This window comes from Myodes glareolus, chromosome 1 (genome assembly GCF_982192425.1).
Source record: "Myodes glareolus chromosome 1, mMyoGla1.1, whole genome shotgun sequence".
Classification (NCBI taxonomy): domain Eukaryota; kingdom Metazoa; phylum Chordata; class Mammalia; order Rodentia; family Cricetidae; genus Myodes; species Myodes glareolus.
The window spans coordinates 126,766,407-126,788,132 of NC_142026.1; the positions used below are offsets into that span (position 1 = coordinate 126,766,407).

Genomic DNA, 21,726 nt, shown 5'->3' on the forward strand with positions numbered 1-21,726 from the left:
ACTGTTAATGGCTAAAGGGTTGTGCACAGGTAGTCTCTGTTAAAATGCTTATTTCTGCTCTTGTAAGTTAAAGGCCCTGGTGCGGGAGAATTATCTGTATTCTGTCAATCATATTTTAATAAAACGCTGATTGGCCAGGCAGGCAGTATAGGCGGGAAAGCCAGACAGGAAGTAGGGGTGGAGCAAAGAGACTGGGAGTATTCTGGAAGCAGAAGCTCTCTCTCAGCCACTCCTGTACAGACCACCGAAGAGACAGCATGTAACCTGCCCAGCTCAAAAAGGTATGGAGCCATTATGGCTAACATAGATCAGAATAATGGGTTAATATAAGTTATAAGAGTTAACAAGAAGCCTGACCCTATGGGCCAATCAGTTTATAACCTGATATAGACTCCGTGTGATTTTCCTTGGGACTTGCTGGCTTGTTGGGGTACTGGGCGGGACAGAAACCCCAACAAGCTGGCCCTCATACTACATATGGCGCCCAGACGTGGATAGGTGAGTCCACGGAAGGCCTGGGAGAGTTTGGGAAAGAGTAGAGTGGGGTATGTTTTCTTGGTGGCAGCAGTTTTTCGGTTCTGCTCTGCTTGCTAGAGGCGGGCAAGTGCTCTCATCTAGGAGAGGCTTCTTGACTCAGCCTTGGCTGCAAAACCTTGCAGCTCATTGGGAGGTCCTGCCACGAAACACTTGGATGCTGTTGGTGGAGAGCTGAGCGCATGCTTTTCGGTCGTAGCAGGAAAAAAGCTGTGCTGTTTTGAAGTGCCGGCTTTCTGGGCTGTCCTGCCAGGACAAACTCTGACTCTTGCAGGCAGGCAGTCCGACTGAGTGTGGTCTGTGAGCAGAATGATGCAGCTTGCTTGCTAGCAAGGACCTTGAAACACGACAAGTTGTGGCAGTGAACACAGCTGTGGCTGGTATCTCAGCTATGAGTCTGAAAAGCTAAGAAATGAGCTGGATCTAGCTGTCAAAGCCACGGCTTCCCATATTGCTTTGTAAATTAAAGGCTCATGTGGTCAGAAAAAGAGAGATAAACAATAAAGAGAGATTCAAAGATAAAGAAAACCTCTAAATGGTTTACAGTGTGTATATGCAGGCTAAAAGTTAAAGTTCTTAAAGTTAAAAGGAAAGAAAGAGAGTAGTTGGGTGTGGTGGTACACACCTTTAATCCCAATGCCTGGGAGGCAGAGGCATATTGACCTCTGTGACTTCAAGGGGTAGAGGTAGATTGACCTCTGTGACTTCAAGGTGTGGTAGTACACACCTTTAATCCCAATGCCTGGGAGGCAGAGACAGATCTCTGTGAGTTCAAGGTGTGGTAGCACACACCTTTAATCCCAGTGCTGGGGAGGCTGAGACAGTGGGGATCTCTGAGTTCAAGGACAGCCTGGTCTACAGAGTTATTCCAGGACAAAGATATATACAGAGAACCTGTCTCAAAAAGCCAAAAGTTAAAAGTAAAAATAAAAGAAATAGAGGTTAAAGTAAAGCCACATAAAGATGGAAAATATACAGAGAATCTTGATACTGTATGCTATTATGCTCTCTTTAAATTGTTTGATTGCTGAGGAAGGAGCAACAACTGCTAAAAGACTTTTGTTTATAAATGCTACTGAACTAACCCAAGATAGGAATTTTGAAAATACCTTGGCTTCAAAATTGAAGTCAAAAGGTATGTTACTTTGGAGAAGAGATTTTGCTTTTGTTTCCACAGAAAACGAGAGGCTTTGGATTTATTCTGAGTTAAGAAAAATCCAGTATGATCAAGGAAGGCCACCTGAGAAATCTCCGACAGGAACAGATGGCCCAGATGTCTGAGTTCTTCATCCAGAACAGGTTCAAGACTGCTGCCTGAGATGATCAAGACTCACAGGATACTCCAGTCATGACTTGATTATAACTCTAAATTTTCTTTAGGTCCCCTTAAGACTATCAGCGCCCCCAACCAGCAGGAAGTAGCCTGAAATACTACGCCCACATTCCCAACAAATGGATTATGGGTATTTTCCTTTGTTTAAAAAAAAAAGAGGGAAATGGTGCGGGAGAATTATCTGTATTCTGTCAATCATATTTTAATAAAACGCTGATTGGCCAGGCAGGCAGTATAGGCGGGAAAGCCAGACAGGAAGTAGGGGTGGAGCAAAGAGACTGGGAGTATTCTGGAAGCAGAAGCTCTCTCTCAGCCACTCCTGTACAGACCACCGAAGAGACAGCATGTAACCTGCCCAGCTCAAAAAGGTATGGAGCCATTATGGCTAACATAGATCAGAATAATGGGTTAATATAAGTTATAAGAGTTAACAAGAAGCCTGACCCTATGGGCCAATCAGTTTATAACCTGATATAGACTCCGTGTGATTTTCCTTGGGACTTGCTGGCTTGTTGGGGTACTGGGCGGGACAGAAACCCCAACAAGCTGGCCCTCATACTACAAGGCCCCATGGATAATATGTGACTGGTGAGTGTGCCCAGATGCATGTCTTCTGTGTTGTGACTGAGGACAATCTGTGACACTGAGGCATGCATGCTAGGGTGCTTTGTAAAGTTCATGTTGGCAATCACAAAGAATCACAATAGAGACCCGAGAGTTTGAAGGAGAGCTTGTACAGTAACAGCAGAGGCAGTCCCAGATTTTCAAAGTGGCTACTGGCATGGTCTTTGACCATGAGAGAGAGGGGCCCTCTGGTCCTGTGATACCAGTGACAATGCAGCCTCCAGGGTCCATCAGTGTAACACCCGAATCTGTGTTACTGCACCACTGTACCGTACGCGAGTTGGGCAAGAGCCTGGAGATTGAAAGAACACACAAGAGACCTGGGTTGTTACATGATGGCCGGCTTGTTGGGGTTTCTGTCCTGCCCAGTACCCCACAGCTGGCAAGTCCCAGAGAAAATCAATCACACAGAGATCTCTATAAGTTATAAAGCTGATTGTCCCATTTGGTAAGGCTACTTATTAGCTCTTATAAATTATGTTACCCCATTATCCTTATCTATGTTAGCACATGGCTCAGTACCTTTTCCAGCGGGGCAGCTTACATGTTGCTTCTCTGGTGGTCTGTGCAGGAGTGGCAGAGGGACTTCCTCCTTCCTGGAATACTCCTGTTCTCATCGCCCCGCCTCTACTTCCTGTCTGGTTGACCTGCCTATACTTCCTGCCTGGCCAATCAGCATTTTATTAAAATACACGACTGACAGAATGCAGATAATTCTCCTGCACCACTGGGTCATTCGAAAGGAGATCAGCCGAATGCCGTTTATTCAACTTTGGGGAAATCCTATATACCTAGCTGCTGCACAAGGATTTCCTCCCAGGCAGGTAGGAAATTACCATACCAAAGATGAAACAATGCCCTACAGGTAATCACCAGGAGAGGCAGAGGGAGCACAGGTGTGGGAACTGCAGCCCTGAGTTACTTATCCCTGCCCCCATTTGAGGTGCTTATCTGCAAAGAAAACATAATAAATTCCCTCTACTCCTGGAGCTGGGAAAGGAATTTTGAGTGCATGGTGACCTTTCCTTGATCCCTACTGAGGTCAGGTTACAGTCCCTTCACAGCCCCCTCCTCATTTGGTGCCATGGTATAAAAGCTAGCCCCAGCAGAACAATAAAGAAGCTGTTCCACCTCAACCTTGTGCTCTGTGAATTCATTCAACCTGGACACCCTCCGCCGAGATTCTTGTTTCCCACCCGCGCTGGTGAGGTATTTGGAGACCCCCCCGAGATTGGAAAGAGAGATTAATGGACTGGGTCGTCCTGTAGCCGGCCAGGCACATTGGGGATTAAGAGATAATTATAAGAGATAATTATAAGAGATAATCAAAAAGTAATGGGGACTATCCTGGGTAAATCAGAGTTAAAGTTTCAGTTAAAGAGATTGTTGAAAGAACAGGGAACAGCTGTAAAAACTAAGACTTTAGAAGATTTTCTTAAAACTATAGAAACGTGGAGTCCCTGGTTTGTCACCAGTGGAGCCCTCAATATTTCTGAATGGGAACAGGTTCGTGGGGATCTTGAAAAAACTTTGAGAAAGGAGGGGCCTGAAGTCCTGCCAGTCACATGTTCTCCCTTTGGAGACTGATCGGGGATGCTTTGCTTACAGAGAAAGTCCGGGTTAAGCAGGCCTTGGAAGCAACAAAAGAGGTGTTATCTGAGATTCAAGATAGTGAGACTAAGGCTTCTCTTTGTTCTGATGTGGCTTCCGACACAGAGGCAGAACTGCTCCCTCAGCCTGCTAAGGGGAGGCCTGGTAAAGTAGAGGAGAGGAAGACTAAAAAAGAAAAAACCTCCAGACAGGGGGGAGGGAAATGAGTCACGGGACAGAGTTTCTTCTCAGAACTTAGGGGCTCATTCCAAGCAAAATTCTTCAGCGTAAACACGCCTCTATCCCTCTTTGTCTGATTTTGAAGAGAGCTTGGGGGAATCAACAGACTCAGAAGAAGAAACTTTAGAGGGAGAAATTGCAGCACTGCAGCGGGAATTATGCAGGGCCCATTTAAAAGAAAAGACAAAAGGAACCTCTGGGGAGAAGGACAAGCCCTCTCCCTATCTTCTTTCTGATGCAGTCAGGACCTCTCAGGCCCCTCCCCTTTGGTTGGGCTTGGAGGAGGCTCCCTGCAGAGGCATTAAGAGCTACTGGCATTTTTTTTTTTGGCAAGGGGTACCCATTTATTGGCTACATTTACCCGCTTCCCCTAAGAAGGTGGTGACTCCATATTATGAAATGGTGCTACAGCTCCTATGGAAGGCATATGATTTTAGTTTACAAGTTTTTGGCAGGATCCCAAATAAATTTCTAATCCCTTATCAAAAAGGGGAAATAACAAGGCTACAGAGGGTTCAAGATGAATGGACCTTGTTCATCGCAACCACTGGAGCCATTTTTAATAACCATTATCCTGATTCCCGTTTAATTTTAAAGAATCATCCTGTTATCTTTCCAAGAATTATTAATACATCCCCCCTTAAGGGAGTGTGCTCAGTGTTCACTGACAGTTCTTCCAAGGGCTATGCAGTGGTGGTCTCTGATTCAATTAAAGAAAAGCAGCCCCTAGGTCCAGTTTCTGCCCAAGCTGCAGAACTCACAGCCTGCCTTATGACCTTTTCTCTTTTCAAGGATCAACCCTTCAATTTGTATACTGATAGTATCTATGTGGCAAGGATTGTTGGGTCATTGGAAACCTCGCCATACATATTACCTACCTCTCAGGTTTTTCACCTTTTGGTTCAGCTAGAAAGTCTTATATGCAAAAGAATGTTTTTTGCCTTTGTTGGCCACATTCGGGCCCATACTGATCTGCCAGGGCCCTTATGAGAGGGAAATAAGCTTGCAGATTCCCTCACCCGCCCAATGGCATTGTTCCTTTCTGAGGAACAATGAGCCCATCATCTTCATGAAAAGTATCATTTAAATACCTCTTCTCTAAAGTTTCACCCTGGCTGTACTCTAGCCACAGCTACTCAAATCACGTCCCAATGTCCAGCTTGTGCTCCATTTCATAAGGCCCCCAATGAAGGTGTTAATCTTTGAGACCTCCGTCCGTCCTAACCACCTTTGACAGATGGATGTTACCCATTTATCTCAAGCTGTCAGACTTAAATTTTTCATGTCTCTGTAGACACTTATTCCAAGGTAATTTATGCCTCCCTACATTCAAGAGAAAAGATTAAGGATGTTATTGCCCATTGTCTACAGGCTTTTGCCTATAGACAAAGATTTTCCCAGATTTTCTCAAAACAGACAACAGACCGGCTTATACCAGCCAACGGTTTGCAAAATTTTGCCAAGAACATCAAATTGCACATACCTTTGGAATTCCACATAATCCCACAGGACAGGCCATAGTGGAGCGCATGCATGCTACCCCTAAACAATTTTTTTTTGTAAAAATAAGAAGGGGGAGTATATCACCTCTCCAAATACCCAGTTATCTATAATTTTATACATTTTAAATTTTTAAACAGTAGCTAAACAAGGTCTATCAGCAATGGAAAGACATTGGCAGAAACCTTCCCAATCTCTGGGTTGGGTTAGATGGAAGGATAGTATCATAGGACAATGGCAATCACCCACATCCATGTTTGCTAGGGTGAGGGGAGCCATTTGTGTCTTCCCTCCAGGAACCAAAAAACCCATCTGGGTGCTGGAGCGGAATGTTCGGCCAGTGGAGCCAGGCCCTACTGGCCCTGTTAATATGGATTCAAGTGAAGGACATTGAGGGAGACCTGAGATGGGCACTGGTGAGGAATCCACCCATACTGATGCCAGTAAGTAAAATGAGCTCTGTTTTTCCATCCTTTTATTCCACCAATTATACATTGGGGGTTCCTGCAGCAAATACAGCATTAGAAAGATCTTCACTGGGTAATTTAACGTTTGATATATCCCAAGCCCTCTGCTTCCAGAGGATTAGCAATATTTCAGAGATGTCTAGTGTCTCCCTTTCTGGACCATGCATGGTCCTTAGTAATTATTCTTTGGGAGACTTTTCTTCTAATTCTTCTGGGCATCCCTGTTTTGGATTGAGAGATATCTTTTACCCAATAAATTTTAAAAGAAATGTTTCTGGACTTCCAACCTCTCCGAGACTAGCTCCCTTATGTTGGAAGACACCACAATCCTTCAGAATGTACCTACCATTACCTTGAGGAAATTGTGCTCCTAAGGAACCATGGAAATTGGAGGGAGATAAATATTTATGGTGGTTTGGTCACAGACCTACTTTTAAAAACTCCTTGAGAGGGGCCTTTGATTATTCCTATAGAAATCCAAATATGGCAAGAGTTTCACCTACGTTCGTAGGAATGTTTCTCTGTGGCCCTCTTGCATGTACAGATATTAGGCCTTTAGCCCTTCAAAGGGGCTTGGCTTTCAATGCTACAGCCAGATGGAACACATCAGACATCTTTGAAACATCCCTCCAGATTAATTATGCAGCAGGAATGAATTTCTCTATTGTCAGCCTAGCTTGTGTTCTGCCTCCCTTTATGTTTGTCTCCTTTAATGGGTCGGTTGGGGAGGATGGTGTCCTTGATTGTTCTTCCAGCTCCTGCTTTTTGAGCAACTGCTGGTCCCTGATGGATGAGTCCGTGCTGATGGTGAGAATTCCTGCTCTGGTTCCCCTGGTGGTAGAAGACCCACATGATGGACGAGATCTTATCTTGTATCGAGAAAGAAGAGACTTTGGGATCAGCGCTGCAGTCATCACAGCTATTGCCATATCAGCCACAGCTGCCACAGTTGCGGGAATCACCGTGTCCCAGAATGCACCTACTGCAGAGACTGTTAACACTCTTGCTGCCCGTGTAATCCAGGCTTTAGAGACTCAAAGTACCATTGCCTCACATATTCAATTGGGGATGTCAAATTTAAATCAGCAACCAGCCTTATTACAGGAACAGATTAATGTTTTGTGGATGGTGCAACAAGCCTCTTGTTCTCATTTTTATCATTCTGCCTGTGTGACCCTTATGGAAGTGAAAAATATGTCCTTTGAGGTGCAATGCCTTAATGCTTACCTTCGGGGGCCTTGGAATGATTCCTTTGCAAACTTTACCCACTCTTTGGTACATCAAATTATTGCAATTAATGAAACTCGTGTCAAACCTGTATCTGCTGAGGGATGGTGGAATACCATGGCCCAGAATGGGGGTTGGACACAGCGATGGGGAGGTGCCTTATCCCTGGGGATCTTGGGACTAATAGGGGTGGCAGTAGGCCTGTTCCTCTTAAAACGAGTCCTAAACATCTTCACCATGACTGAGCTTGTACACTGTCAGGTGTTACTCAGTCTGGCCCATGACTCTCCCGGAAGTCATGAGCTGTGGCTCCAGATGCTGAAAAAATGAGGGTCCCCAAGGACGGGCAACCATTGAGGAGACCCCCCCCCCCAACCTAAGACAGGGCATCGGGGGCCCTATGATGGGTAAGGGAAGGTACTTACCTCGCAGGACCTAAGACAGGATCCCTCACTATAAAATAAAGTAGGGGGAATTGTGGGAACTGCAGCCCCGAGTTACATATCCCTGCCCCCATTTGAGGTGCTTATCTGCAAAGAAAACATAATAAATTCCCTCTGCTCCTGGAGTTGGGAAAGGAATTTTGAGTGCATGGTGACCGTTCCTTGATCCCTGCTGAGGTCAGGTTACACTCCCTTCGCAGCCCCCTCCTCATTTGGTGCCATGGTATAAAAGCTAGCCCCAGCAGAACAATAAAGAAGCTGTCCCACCTCAACCTTGTGCTCTGTGAATTCATTCAACCTGGACACCCTCCACCGAGATTCTTGATTCCAGCCCACGCTGGTGCAGTACACAGAAACAAACAGGATGCTTTAGCTGGCTGACTAGAAACTGTCCTCAAGATGCATCCCAGGAGCAAGGGTAGACCCGGGGCCCTACACATCAGTAGCTGGGTCCCATATCTACTATGATGAGAGGTAGACTGGACAGAATTGAGAGAAGATCCCAGAAGTAAATGGTAACAGTGACCTAGTGAGTCACTTGTAGGATCATAGCTATCACACACACACACACACACACACACACACACACACACACACACACAGAGAGAGAGAGAGAGGGGGGGGAATACTAATAATAAATAAATAAAATTTAAAAGTTAACTTTCATTTCCTTTTGCTTCTGCCAAACAGGAATCAGCAAAGTATTTCTTTTTAAAGATTTACCTCATATGTATACAGTGCTCTGCTTGCATGTATGCTCACACACCAGAAGAGGGCACCAGATCTCATTACAGATGTAAGCTCAATATGGTTTTTGGGAATTGAACTGAGGCAGCCTGCAAGAGCAGCCAGGACTCTTAACCTCTGAGCCACCTCTCCAGTCCAATTAGCAAACGCTTTAATACTAAAGACAGAGGAGGAAGAAAAGCCAGAGGGAAAGGAGGAACATTAAAGAGTAGATACAGAATAAATAACAGAAAACACTATTGATATATTCTAACCTAACTGTGGTTTCCCCCATCAAATTGTCTGAATCTTAAAGGTAAGTCCTGGATTATTTATTGGGCTTAAGCCAGTACCCCCCAAGATGAGCAAAGAGATCTTTTTAGACAAAAACTACACAAAACTATATATACCCATAGAAATGTTTTCAAAAATTCACAAGTCTATGCTATATTCCTAAGATATGGTATCTGGCAGAAATAAGTAATGCCTTCTTGGATTTAATCCATAGGAGACACTTAAATGTTTATTACTTGTTTATTAATTAACTCCCTTTCCCCACACTACCATAAATTTTAGCTACAACATTGTAGCTCAGACTCCACAAACATTTAACGTTCCCAGCTCTTCCATGCCATTGTATATTTATCAAGGCTGTCATTCATAACCACTTTGTTCTGGTTTTCTCACTTTTTCAATACAAAAGAAAGAAATTGCTGTCAGTAGAAAAGGGGGTGCTGAAATGCTAATTAAGAATCCAACAACAGCCAGGCCTTGGTGGTGGCACAGGCCTTTAATCACAGCACTCAGGCCCAGGCACGAGCATCTCTGTGAGTGAGAGGTCAGCCTGGTCTACAGGGAAAGTTCCAAGACAGCCAGGGCTACACAAAGAAACCCTGCCTCAAAACACATGCCCCCCCACACACACCAAAAGAAAAGAATTCAGTAACAAGGGGTAGTGGAGAGAGGTCACTAAAGTGACAGCCACAGAAGCATGAAGAGGAAGACATGAGTTCAGATTCTGAGCACTCCCACAAAAACACCCTTCATCTGTAACTTGAATGCTTGAGGGAGGGTAGCACGAAAGGAGCCCTGAAATTCATTGGCTAGCCAATCTAGCCAATCAGTGAGCCATATTCAGAGAGAGCTATCAGATTTCAAACAAAAAAAAAAAATAAAGGTGGAGAGAAATATAGGAAGGCAAATAACAACTCCAGCTGGTCTCTGGCCTCCCCATGCACCCACACCACACCCTAGCACAGTCTCACTTTTCCTCAATTTTCAAGCACACTTGGTGTCTACTTGTTCATATGTTCAAAGCAGTTCCCACAAACTTAGGATTTTTTTCCCTGCTAACTTTTGGCCTCCCCATGCACCCACACACACACCCTAGCACAGTCTCACTTTTCCTCAATTTTCAAGCACATTTGGTGTCTACTTGTTCATATGTTCAAAGCAGTTCCCACAAACTTAGGATTTTTTTCCCTGCTAACTTTGGCACACACTCTCCTTGATTTCCAACTGCACTCAGTGTTCAGCATTCCTGGTATATAAGAAAAAAATGGTAGCAACAAGTGACTCTTCCCTCAAGGTGGTAGTGAATGGCAGAACCATCTGTTGGCCTTTACAACTGCTGAGCACCCCCAATCTCCTAAGGATCTAGCATTGATTTTAAAAGAGAAAAAGAAAGCAAGAAAAAGAAATCACAGCCCTCTCCTTAAGCCGTCACATCTGTAATCTAAATTCAAACTCAACACGCATCAGTCCACACGGCATCGCTCTCTGTGTTAGAACAAAGTCAACCACATGAGGCAAAATTAATTTTAATCATTCACATCATCCCCATATTCTAAGTTCACACAATAAATTCCTCATTGTAAATAAGAGTACTGCTGCCCAAACACTGGGGATGCTTTGGCACAAAGATGTAAGTTCAACACCAGCCTGGGCTACATAGGTGTAACCTGTCTCTCTCCTGTATGTATGACAGACAGGCGCAGATACAGGGGTGGTTTGACACAACCTTCATTTCTCTGGTTTTCACCTTTATTGAACAGTATACACACTGAGAAATGTAACCCATTTAACTCATTACAGTAAACACACTGTGAAATAGGTATGTAAGTCGCTTAAAATATAAATATATATATGTGTGTGTGTGTCTGTGTGTCATATATATGTTTTGTACATAAACTCATTTAATACATATATTGTGTGTTTCATATATAAAAACATTCAAAATATCCCCGAAATAACTTTTTATTCAGTGAACCAAAATTACATTCTTACAATGAGAATACTTTTTATGAATGTTGTGTAGGTTAGTGAATTGCTTGTTAGCCTGAAATAACATGGATCAGAGAACAAAATGATCGGCTCAAAAAAAGCAGACTTAAAACGTTTCTTTTCTGTTTTTGCCAAATTTTAAGCACGTTTTGCTTGATTTCTCTTTAACGTTCCAAATTAAGCTACCTGCTATGGCTCCTTAGAGGGGAGTAAACGGCGAAAGATACAGACGATGGTAATTATAAAACAAATATCTTTTTTTCTGAGGTAAGCCAATCTCATATCTCAGAATAAATGGATTTATTTTTTAATGTAAGCAAGAAAGAGCGGAATTCACAGGGCCCGAAAACTCCCACTTCATTGTTTTCTGATTTACAAAACATTTCTGATCAGCACGGGTTCCCACATCCAGCTGCTAACTGGGGTCCTCCAATTACTTACAAGCCTAAAGGGACTACTATGTAGTTACAAGTAAAGGCTAAACTTGGCTCTCTGCCTGGCGAACTTAAGATGCGTGTTACCACTAGAGGGCCCCCTTGACCAGTTTTGAAGGTTTTCTATTTTGTTATGCTTGAAACTTTCTGGAGAAATGTTCTCTACTCCAGTCAGTGTTCTTTTAAAAAAACTCCCGCAAAATTCCATGCAACCAAGGTAGCGAGTACAATGCCTCCAGGGCTCCCCACAACAATAAAGACATCACAGCCAACCATCTACAAAAATCGAATTGAGAATTCAACACACACACACACACACACACACACACACACACACACACACACACGTATTTATTTGTCGCCTCGATTTCCTTAACTTAGAAAAGTATTTTAAAATATATTTTTGTTCCTGGGCATTATGGGTGACTTCAAATGCAAATTTCCGCCTTTGGCCCTGAGGTGGCAAAGGAGCAGGCCAAGAGATGCAGAAGGCAGGGCAAAAGAAGGGTGGGAGGAATCCTTGTAAAAGGTGCCCAAGGAAGCTGCAGAAGTAGATTCCATTTTTCGCCCCCCCCAAAAGAAACAGAAAAGAAAAATCAGCAAGGAAAGAGGAGGAAAAGGAAGCTGGGCGGCGGCTGCAGGACAGAGAAGGGAAACAACAGAAACGACATTTTCCCTCCTGTCCCCAGTGGAAGGGTGGGGCAAGTGGAAGGGTGGGGCAGGAGCCCTGATTCAGGCGACGTGGCAGTGCGGCTCTATCTCTCCTCCCGGCATGGACAGACAGAAAGGACAGATAGACACCTCCACCTGGCACGGGTTGGGCGCAGAGCAAACCGCTGGGCTGATCAACTTTCTCTAAGGGCCGCAGGTAGGCCGCGATTGCGGGGTTTGAACCCCAGAATCCCTTCCCCCCCCCCCTTTATTTTGGTCTTCTTGGCTTTTTTTTTTTTCCCCATCCTCAGGAGGCGATTAAAATTTTCCCTCCACCAGAGCTCCCCTTGGCCCGCCTCTCTCCCAATCTTGCCTCCTTCTCCGGTAGGCGTCTGGCTGGGTGCGGGGCGGATGCCATGGCTCCTGCACTTTCCCATCCCCACCCTGCCGGCCTCTCCTTTCCCTGCCGCCACTGCACCCACCGCCGCCCCGTCTGGCTCAGGACGCGAGCGAGCACCAGACGGCAGCCTCTGAGTGCGCAAGGGCAGACGGGTGGCCGCCTGTCAGCGGCGCGAGGCGGACCCGGCTCAGGGGCTTTGGTCACCGCGCAGGACCTTAAACAAGTTACAGGCGCCGGGAGCACCGGCCGCCGCTGCCGCCTCTCCTAGAAGCCGGCGCCCGCACTGCCCGCGCCGCCCGCGCTGCAGGGATAAGAAGGCGGCCGCCTCTCCGCGAAGTCTCCAAAGCTGGGCCCGCGGCGGCAGCACCCCTTTAATAAGCACTTTCCTGCCTTACACGGCTTCCTTCCTTCCTTCCTTCCTTCCTTCCTTCCTTCCTTCCTTCCTTCCTTCCTTCCTTCTTTCCTTCCTTCTTTCCTTCCTTCTTTCATTCTTTCTTTTTCCGTGTAACTTTCCCCAAACGGCGGAAATTGGAGGCGATCTCTAGAAAATTCTTCTACAGTCGGCGGCGAGGAGCGCGGGTGTGGCGAGAGGTGAGCGCACAGGCAAACTGGCCCACCGGTCCCACCGCGGCTCTGCTGTGCTCGCCTGTGAAGCAGGCCAGAGGCGCCTCTGCCACATTCAGCCGGTCTGTTCTCCGCAGCCGAGCCGGGAAGCAAAGTGACCCGGCCTCTTTTTCCTGCCTTGATCTCCCGCACTTGAATTTCCTGCGCTTGCTCCGTGACTCTCCAGGTGCACCCCGGTGCGAAGGTCACGCGGGCGGAGGGGGCTGCAAGGGCGGCGCCCCGGGGCTCCTGTCCTCCCGCCGCGGCCGAACCCAGTCCTCCAAGGGGTCGTAGCCCGAAGACTGCACTTCTTGGGGAAGCTGAGGCTCTGCCGCATTCTCCCCCGCCCCCGCGCCCCGCCGCCGCCACCCTGCGCCCAGCGTCAAAGAAAAAAAAAAAAAACAACCAAAAACCAAAAACCAAAAACCAACCAAAGTGACAAGCTGGGGCTGGCGCGGGGAAAGCAAAAAACATTCTGGCTCCTAAGCGCCGGCAAAGGCCAAGCGCGGCCAAGGTGGACGGCTCCCGTCCACACAGCACCCCCCCTTCCTCGTGTGCACCCAATAGGAGGAAAAAATACAAATCTCTTCTCCCTCCGTTTTTTTCCCTTTTCTCTCCCTTTTTTTTCCTCTTTCGCAGTCCTTATTTCAGACTGAGATTCTCACAAATTTCCCCACCAGTCGCTCTCCAGTCAGTTGCCCACTCCCCCAAACCCCACTCCGGGATTAAGTTTTCTCCTCTCTCCCAGTGGCACAAAGAAGTTGGAGAAAAAGGCCTTCCCTCCTTCCCGTCTTCTCTCTTCTCTCCTCTCTCCTCTCTCCTCTCTCCTCTCTCCTCTCTCCTCTCTCCTCTCTCCTCTCTCCTCTCTCCTCTCTCCTCTCTCCTCTCTCCTCTCTCCTCTCTCCTCTCTCCTCTCTCCTCTCTCTCTCTCTCTCTCTCTCTCTCTCTCTTTCTTTCTTCCTTTTCCCCTCAGTCTAGCAAGTAGTAGTCCTGAGGAAAGGCCCAGGCCTGCAAAGGCAGTGCTCATGTGAGGGTGAGTCAACACTGGGGAGGGTGAAACTGCTGAGGTGCCCTTGCCTCTGCCTTTGCCAACTCCCCTGCCAGGCAGGCTCAGGCGACCAACCCTTGACAAGGTCTTTGCCAGCTGGAAAGCAGCAATGGAATGGCTTGGCCAAGGCAGCCACAGGCAAACACTGGTTCAGGTGCCTCCCTTCGCCTATCCTGTTGCTACTGCTTCCCAGCTGAGCCAAACACTGGCCCTAACATTCTTTGTACGACTGAGAAGATTACAGATTTCTTTGTCTGCTTTTGCCATTTTCTTTTTGCCAAAGACAATTCTCAGAGCAGGGAACCGACCACGTACTGGTTAAATGTGTGCATTCAGTCATTAAAGAGTGGGTTCTGGTCTCACACCAATTGCTACTCAGGGGCTGAATTCATACATACCACAGGTCAAGAAAAATAAGAAATGAAGTTCTAAGCTTGTATGGAGTTTAATTTACCCTTTTTGAGACTGTTCCACATCCTAAATGGGATTTCTATTGACATCTTCAGCAGGTTAGGCCTTTGTTCTAAGGGACACTGGGAGTTCTACCTCAACTTAGAAATTCCTGGTAAAGTGCCTAGGAAATAAGACATGACCTCCCTCTTAATGTTCTCATGCAAGATGGCTGAGCTCTCCTAAATACAATCGCTGCCTTTGTCAGAGCGTCAAATCTGAATCAAGCTAGTATTGTATTTCGATATTGACAGTTTTCTGCTTATGGACAGCTGCAAACTGGCTTTATGGGGGTTTATGGTTCCCCTTTTCTCCAAGGCTGGGGGCAGACAAAACAATTCAAAGTCTTTAAATTTGCAGTATGTATGTTGATGCCAACAGGAGAGTTTGCTATGAAGGGAAAGGGGATAAAGCAGTAAGGTGTGATTTCAGGGATGGTGAGGCAAGCCTAGCACTGCTCTGAGGGGAATGGGAAAGCAGTGGGGAAGGAAAGGAAAGCTCTGCCCCCAGCTGTACTGTTTGTTTTGTCTCTAATGAAGGCTACAGGGGCCTTTCTCTGCTATAGTTGCCAGAGGCCTAAAGTGTAAATCTATCACAGATGTAAATTCCATATTAAAATGCCTTCCCCTAAAAAGTAAGATTATCCTTGATTGAATTTTTTTCACCTAACAAATGGTCTTTGAACTAGTTTCAGAAAATAAACTTTTAATAAACTGAGGAACTTCTTTCCTCAGGCCCATAAAATGGCCCCAGAGAAACAGATCACCACCTATTTCTTCTGTTACTGTAGACACCAGCTCTCCAACTCCCAAATCGAGGTACTTGGCTTGACATGTGCTTTGGGGACACAGGTGCTCACTAGTCTTGCAGAGTTGAAATGAGTTCATAAAATAAGCTTCATGTGCTGCCTGCACAGGCACTGGTTCAGGTGTGTGCAGCAGGGACTGTCTGGTTAGTGAGAGCTATTGATTACCTCAGACCACCACCTGAGAACTGATTTAGTCAACCTGCTTCAAGGACAGCTTCATTAGCAGACAGGAATTTCATCTTCTCCCCTTTTCTTCCCAACTCTTGAATAACAAAAAGTGAAATGGCCAAAAGCAGACTAAAAGAGAAAGAAAGGCCAGGAGTTTTGTGGTAACCTAAGACTTTGCCCCCAAGACAATCAAAGTTAATTTCAAATTCTTCTTTCTAAAACTCCATCCATCTCAAAGTCATTCCCTAGAAAATTTTAGGTAATATTTTTATTGTGTGTGGGTGTGTGTGCAGGCACGCGTGTGCATGTTTTCATAAGCATTTATTCGATAGTCTTTTTTTTTTCAACTAGGTTTCTGGGTTTGGTTTATTTTGGTTTTAGTTTAAAGTCTTCTACTGCAACCCAGACTGGCCTAGATTCATAGAAGTCAAGTCATTTATCTCAGCTTCCTAAAGGCTGGGGTAGTAGGTGTTTGCTACCATGCCCACCCACCCTTCCTACAAAGTGCCTGAGATGAAAAGCTGACCAAAAGTAACAATATATGCAACTTTGTTCAGTGGTAAATACTATGGTAGAAAGAACAATTGAGGCGTGCCCTGAGCAATAAGGAAAAATGTAGATCCAGTATGTATGATGGCCCATTATCTTAGAAGGAGTCTGTGAAGGGCAATCAATTAGAGAAGGCCTGTTACAGTCAAGGGTTTAGAGAGTATGCCTTTTATGGAAGCCCTCCTTGGTGAAGGTTGGCCAGCAGAAATGGGGATTTTGTGAAGTTGATACAATACATTGTATCTCTGTCTAGGAAGTTACTGTGGAAACTTTGTCTCTAAGTGTTGTAGCCCTACAAAGTAGAAATACCTAAGACATTGAAGACTGCTGGATTCTGTCTCTGTTCTCCATTCAAGTAGAGAATTCTGATTTGTGAGTTTACCCATAAATAAATAACCATCCATTTCTCAATTTTGAGCTAGTTTTTTATTATATGGCAACGAGTTAAGGAGATTATAAAGAGATGCCCTACTTGCTCTGTCTATAACCAAACACTACTACGTGCAGAAACTAACCCAAATGGTACTCAAAGGAATGAAATATGGCAGATGGATGTGTTCCACTTTGTAGAATTTGGAAAATTAAAATATGTACACCACTGACACTTATTCAGGTTTTCAGTGGGCAACTGCTTTATGCTCAGAAAAGGCTGATTTAGTAATCACACATTTATTAGAAGTTATGGCCATCATGGTTATACCTGCACAAATAAAAACAAATAATGGTCCAGCATATGTCTCTAGGAAAATGAAACAGTTTTTTGCTTATTATAATATTAAGCATGTTACAGGTATACCATACAATCATACTGGTCAAACAGTTATAGAAAGAACAAATCAAACTATAAAGGATATGTTAAACAAATAGAAAGGGGTGGAAAATGCCCCCAGAAATAGGTTACAGAATGCTTTATTAACCTTGAATTTTCTTAAAGCTGATCAGAAAGGGACAACAGCAGCAGAGAGACATTGGATAATAGAAAAATCTTCTGAATTAAACCAACTGGTTTATTTCAAGGAGGTGCTGACCTCACAATGGAAACCAGATGTGCTGCACTGGGGAAGGGGTTTTCTCTTGTTTCCACAGGAGAAGAAAAACAACGGATACCATCAAAATTAATAAAGATTTGGTTTGGAAAGGAGAAACCTCTTGAAAAGGAAAAATGACAGCTCATCCACAATGGTGATAACAATACACTTGGTAAAGAAAGCATATAGTGTGAAGCAAGGTTATGTTTTTGTCTTTGCAGGAAAATACTGATCTTCAAAAATTCAAGAGACCCTGGATGTTTGGATGCTGACAGAAGGAAAAATAACTATTCAATAAGGAACATCAAGATAAATGAATATGACTTGTAAGGACAGGTGATAGAATATATATGAATATATAGAGTTGGTTTTGGTGTTAGACAACAGCTCTGTCCTTCTCTAAATCCAAGCACATTGTTAAAAGAAAAATCCAGGGTTTCTATCTCATGTCAAGAGCCATCTGGAAAGAAAAAAGAATTTAGAAAAATTTTACTTTTCTTCATATCTATTTTTGTCTTTATCATACCTTTTATTGAATATATATGTCTGTATAAGTCTATATAAAAATGTTTAAGTTTTCCACAATGAACAATTAATTTTCCTTCAGTAATCTTTGAAGTTTCCAGGAAGAAGATGGAGCTTCACAACCACAACCCCACCTGGTTGCTATGACATTATGATGCTTATAGTGCTACTACAAAGACGTTTTTGGCTTCTCAGTCGGCCCTCATTAATGTGGCCGACAATGAGGGCGGACTGAGAAGCCAAAGACAATGGCACTGGGTTTTGATTCTACTGCATGGACTGGCTTTGTGGGAGCCTAGTCTGTTTGAATGCTCACCTTCCTAAGCCTGGATGGAGGGGGGAGGACCTTGGACTTCCCACAGGGCTGGGAACACTGACTGCTCTTAGGACTGGAGAGGGAGGGGGAGAGGGAGTGGGGTAGTGGGAGGGAAATGGGAGGAGGTGGAAATTTTAATTAATAATAATAATAATAATAATAATAATAATAATAATAAACAAAGACGTTTGGGGTACCAGCTGCACAAGATGGTTCCAACTTGGTTAGCTGAAATGGTGCACATTTTTACCACATTCTGGACAGACCTCCACCAAATAGTCAGAGACTATTTGCAATTATACCAGACAGTAATCTTGGAACTTATCTACCATTTTACTTTCACAGTGTCTCTTGATACTGTGAACATCACCCCCATGACAGCTAGAAATAATTCTGGAAGGTGACCTCCCCTTTCCCAACAAAGTTTGTTCTCAGGGTAAGGGACATCATTTAGGGGTTGACTATAATTGGTATAGGGTTGGGGGGAAATTTTATAGGCTCAGGGATCATTTTTAAAAAGGGAAAATTGGATGGGATAATAGATTAGTGTGATCTTACTTTCACAAATAATAATAGTGAGTAATAGAGTGAATACTTGTGAGTTATTATTTATAAGCAATTATATTGTATAGATTCGTGTATATTGATACAAACTTATATTGAATACTGTATGCATGCATGCTTCTACCTCTGCTCAAAACATTTTTATATGTTGATATATATTATCATATTGCATTGTACATTTCTACCTCTGTTCCAGATACTTACACATTGTTTACATTTTGAGGTAATTTTCCTCATTTGTTGGACAGTTTTTTATTGTCTTAGTCTTTAAGTTATATAGGTATTTATTACGAATTATAGATCAATAGTCATCTATGCTTGTTTATTGTCTACACAACAAATCTCAATATATCATAATTATCAGGTCATCAGGAGAACTTTACCTGGGTCAGCACACAGCATGTTTTATCTTCAAATTCTAGCAGACCTAAGAAATGAATGCACAGCCTCTGATGCCCATTCATCTTTTGAGATTCAGTAATGAACTCCTTGCTGATTTGAAAATTACACCAATGTAGCTATCCATATGAGTGAGAGGCCTGGGTTTTAGGCTCATTTTAGTAAATGAGCATATGGAAAAAGCATGTCATAGCTCACTGTTCTAGAGGGTTGCTGCACCATCAGGACTGGCCAACCTGTGTGATAGTCAGCTGTATGCAAAAAAAAAAAATACCTTTGGCAGATGAACAGACAGGCAGACAGAGAGATAGAAGTACACAGAAACTGAAGAGATGACTTCACGTTTCATCTTTTGAGTCATGAGAAGAAAGCCTGTCAATCATTGTCTGTAATCTGCCCCCTCTCCAGGACCTGTAATTTGAAAACTTTCAGAACACATCACCTGTTTCTGTGAGTTGCACTGCCTAGCAATGCTGCTGGGCCTCTGTTGAAACAGTCACTGTGTAACAAGGAGGAACATGGGAAGAGAATGGGCCTCATCCTTTCCAGAAGCCCCACATTTCAATCAATGCCGTTCAGTCATGGTTCTTGCTCTCTGAACTGAGTTTCTGCATGGGGACAACTACAACATCTATCCACCACTGGGGAATTCTGCTTGCAGTACATCTTTAGGTATGTGTACACATGTGCCTTTTTCATGTTCACCTTCATTTGTGTGGTGTAATATTTTATAGTTGCTTCTCTGTTAGATATTTTAGTTGCATGAGGTGAGAAAATGATTTTTCCATCTTTCCCTACAGCATAGTGTTCAAATTTCTCTCGAGTCTCTCTGATGGTATACGTCACAGTTGTAATATATTTTTACATTTAATATAGAGCCATTTATTATATACTAAAACACTTATGGCATATGTTAGTATAGTAATACACATAATTATATCAAGTGGTATAATAGTTCAGTTGTTTCTCTCATAGATTTCAGTTTGATGAGGTTTTAAAATGATTTTCCGTCTTTCCCTAGAGCATAGTGTTCATATTTCTCCTGAGTCTCTCCAATACATTTTGAAACTAATTCTGGGCTGTAGTCTCTAAGTCTTCTTTACATTGTTTTCCACATTGTCAATGACTGCATAAACTTGACTTTCAGATTTAGAAAATGCTCTCGAGTTTCCACCAACGTGTCTCTGTGATTGCTTATTGTCCCCCTAACCTAGAAGGCCCAGTCACTGACACATAAGCCGGGGTGTGTGCTCATGACCTATCAGGTGAGTTTTAGCCAGAATATCAGGCTCCAAAGACTGATCAATCTAAACCTTTCCATCATTACAGAAATTTATGCTCACTATTTATTGGAAGTGTGGGTTACCAGAGCTGGTCTGAGACACCTGCTAAGATGTTCTACGCACTTGCTATAGGATTAGGGTTTTCATTGTGTTTTTAAAATCTTGTGTTTTTTTTCTCATGTTCCTAGTGTTCCTATCAATTTTCTATTTAACACATAGCTGTATGGAATCATGTTCCTTGACACTGAAATGGTGGGCGGCTTCCCATATATCTTTCTATTATTGACTTCATATTTATTACTCTCATGGTCAGATGGCATTTTTATTTTATTTTATAATTTTATTGCATGTTTTTTATGCTGTTTACTGTAGTTGATCTTTTATACTCTTTTCACTTTTTGGGCCCATCCACCAGTTTCCAAATAAATGCATGAAAACTTTTTCTGTCTTCTGAATACACAGCCTTAGCTTGGTTTTTCCTTAGCTTTTTTAAACTTAAGTTATCCAATCTACCTTTTGCCTCTGGACTTTTAACTTCTCTATTCTATATTCCTTTCTTTCTGTCTTACTGTGTTGCTGGCAGTGTGGCTGTGTGGATGGCTCCTGGTGTCCTCTCTCCTTTTCTCTCTTCCTCCCTGAGACTGAGAAACAAGCAACTTCCTGTGTTGGAGAAAGCTGAACTCAGAAGTATTAGAGGACTCACCCAGGCTGTAGAAGAAGCATATGACAGACCAGTTTCAGAGAAGACCCCAGACCTGTCCCTAGCCTGCAACCTGTGCAGTTTCAGCTGTGCTGTCCCCTGAGTCACAGCCTGTGCTGACGTGGGCTCTGCAGGGATGCAGCTGCTATGAATCCATCCCAGGTCCTGTAAGTAACTCCTCATCACAACTCTGTTAGCAACCCCAAAGAAAACCTGGTGGACTCCAAGGACCTTTATGCAGTTGGTAATTTGGTCTGTCATAGGTTCTCTTTCTGGAGAGAGAGAGAGAAAGAGAGAGAGAGAGACATTCCCCCAGGTAAAGTCTGTGGTACAACACCAGTTTTACCAGGTTTCACAATCCCCAGTTGGTTTGTGAGATCAGGTCTTGGTTTGATCCAGCAGACAGAGTGGAATAGTGGGGCAGGGTTTGTCTGTTTTCATCCTGTGTGCTCTGTAAAAATGTAGGGAAGGACGAACTTTACAAAGACAACTGTGATCAAGGCAGCAGTCTGGAGTGAAGGTGCAGAACTAAGGAAGGAAATTGAAGAGGTGGGCCTATGTGCTGGTTAGAAGAATGGTCCTCATGTTCTTGAGCTATGTCATCAGGGAACGGCATTACATAGAAGGATTAGGAGCTGTGTACTTTTTATGGTATGTGTAGCCTTGTTGGAGGAAGTGTGTCACTGGGGAATGGGCTTTAAATTTTCCAGAGCCCAAGCCAGGCCCAGTGGCTCTCTCTTCCTATGCCTGTGGGTCCTGATGTAGACCTCTCAGGTCCTTCTCCAGCACCATGTCTGCTGCATGCTGTCAGACTCCCTGCTATGATGGCTATG

The 21,726-nt window shown here is 44.0% G+C and overlaps 2 long non-coding RNA genes across 3 annotated transcripts in view; both read left to right on the forward strand.

Moving 5' to 3' along the window:
• Nucleotides 1-21,726, forward strand: part of LOC148123568 (uncharacterized) — a 126,008-nt gene that overhangs the window by 69,397 nt on the left and 34,885 nt on the right. The gene's annotated exons all lie outside the window — the stretch shown is intronic.
• On the forward strand, nucleotides 12,108-21,720 carry LOC125394542 (uncharacterized). Of its 2 annotated transcripts, XR_015739362.1 has the most exons (5): nucleotides 12,108-12,269; nucleotides 17,328-17,432; nucleotides 19,319-19,582; nucleotides 20,058-20,175; nucleotides 20,777-21,720. It is a non-coding gene; the product is annotated as an uncharacterized LOC125394542 (long non-coding RNA). The 2 variants fall into 2 exon arrangements; XR_015739361.1 differs by lacking the exon at nucleotides 20,777-21,720 and having other exon boundaries at nucleotides 18,293-19,582; nucleotides 20,058-20,648.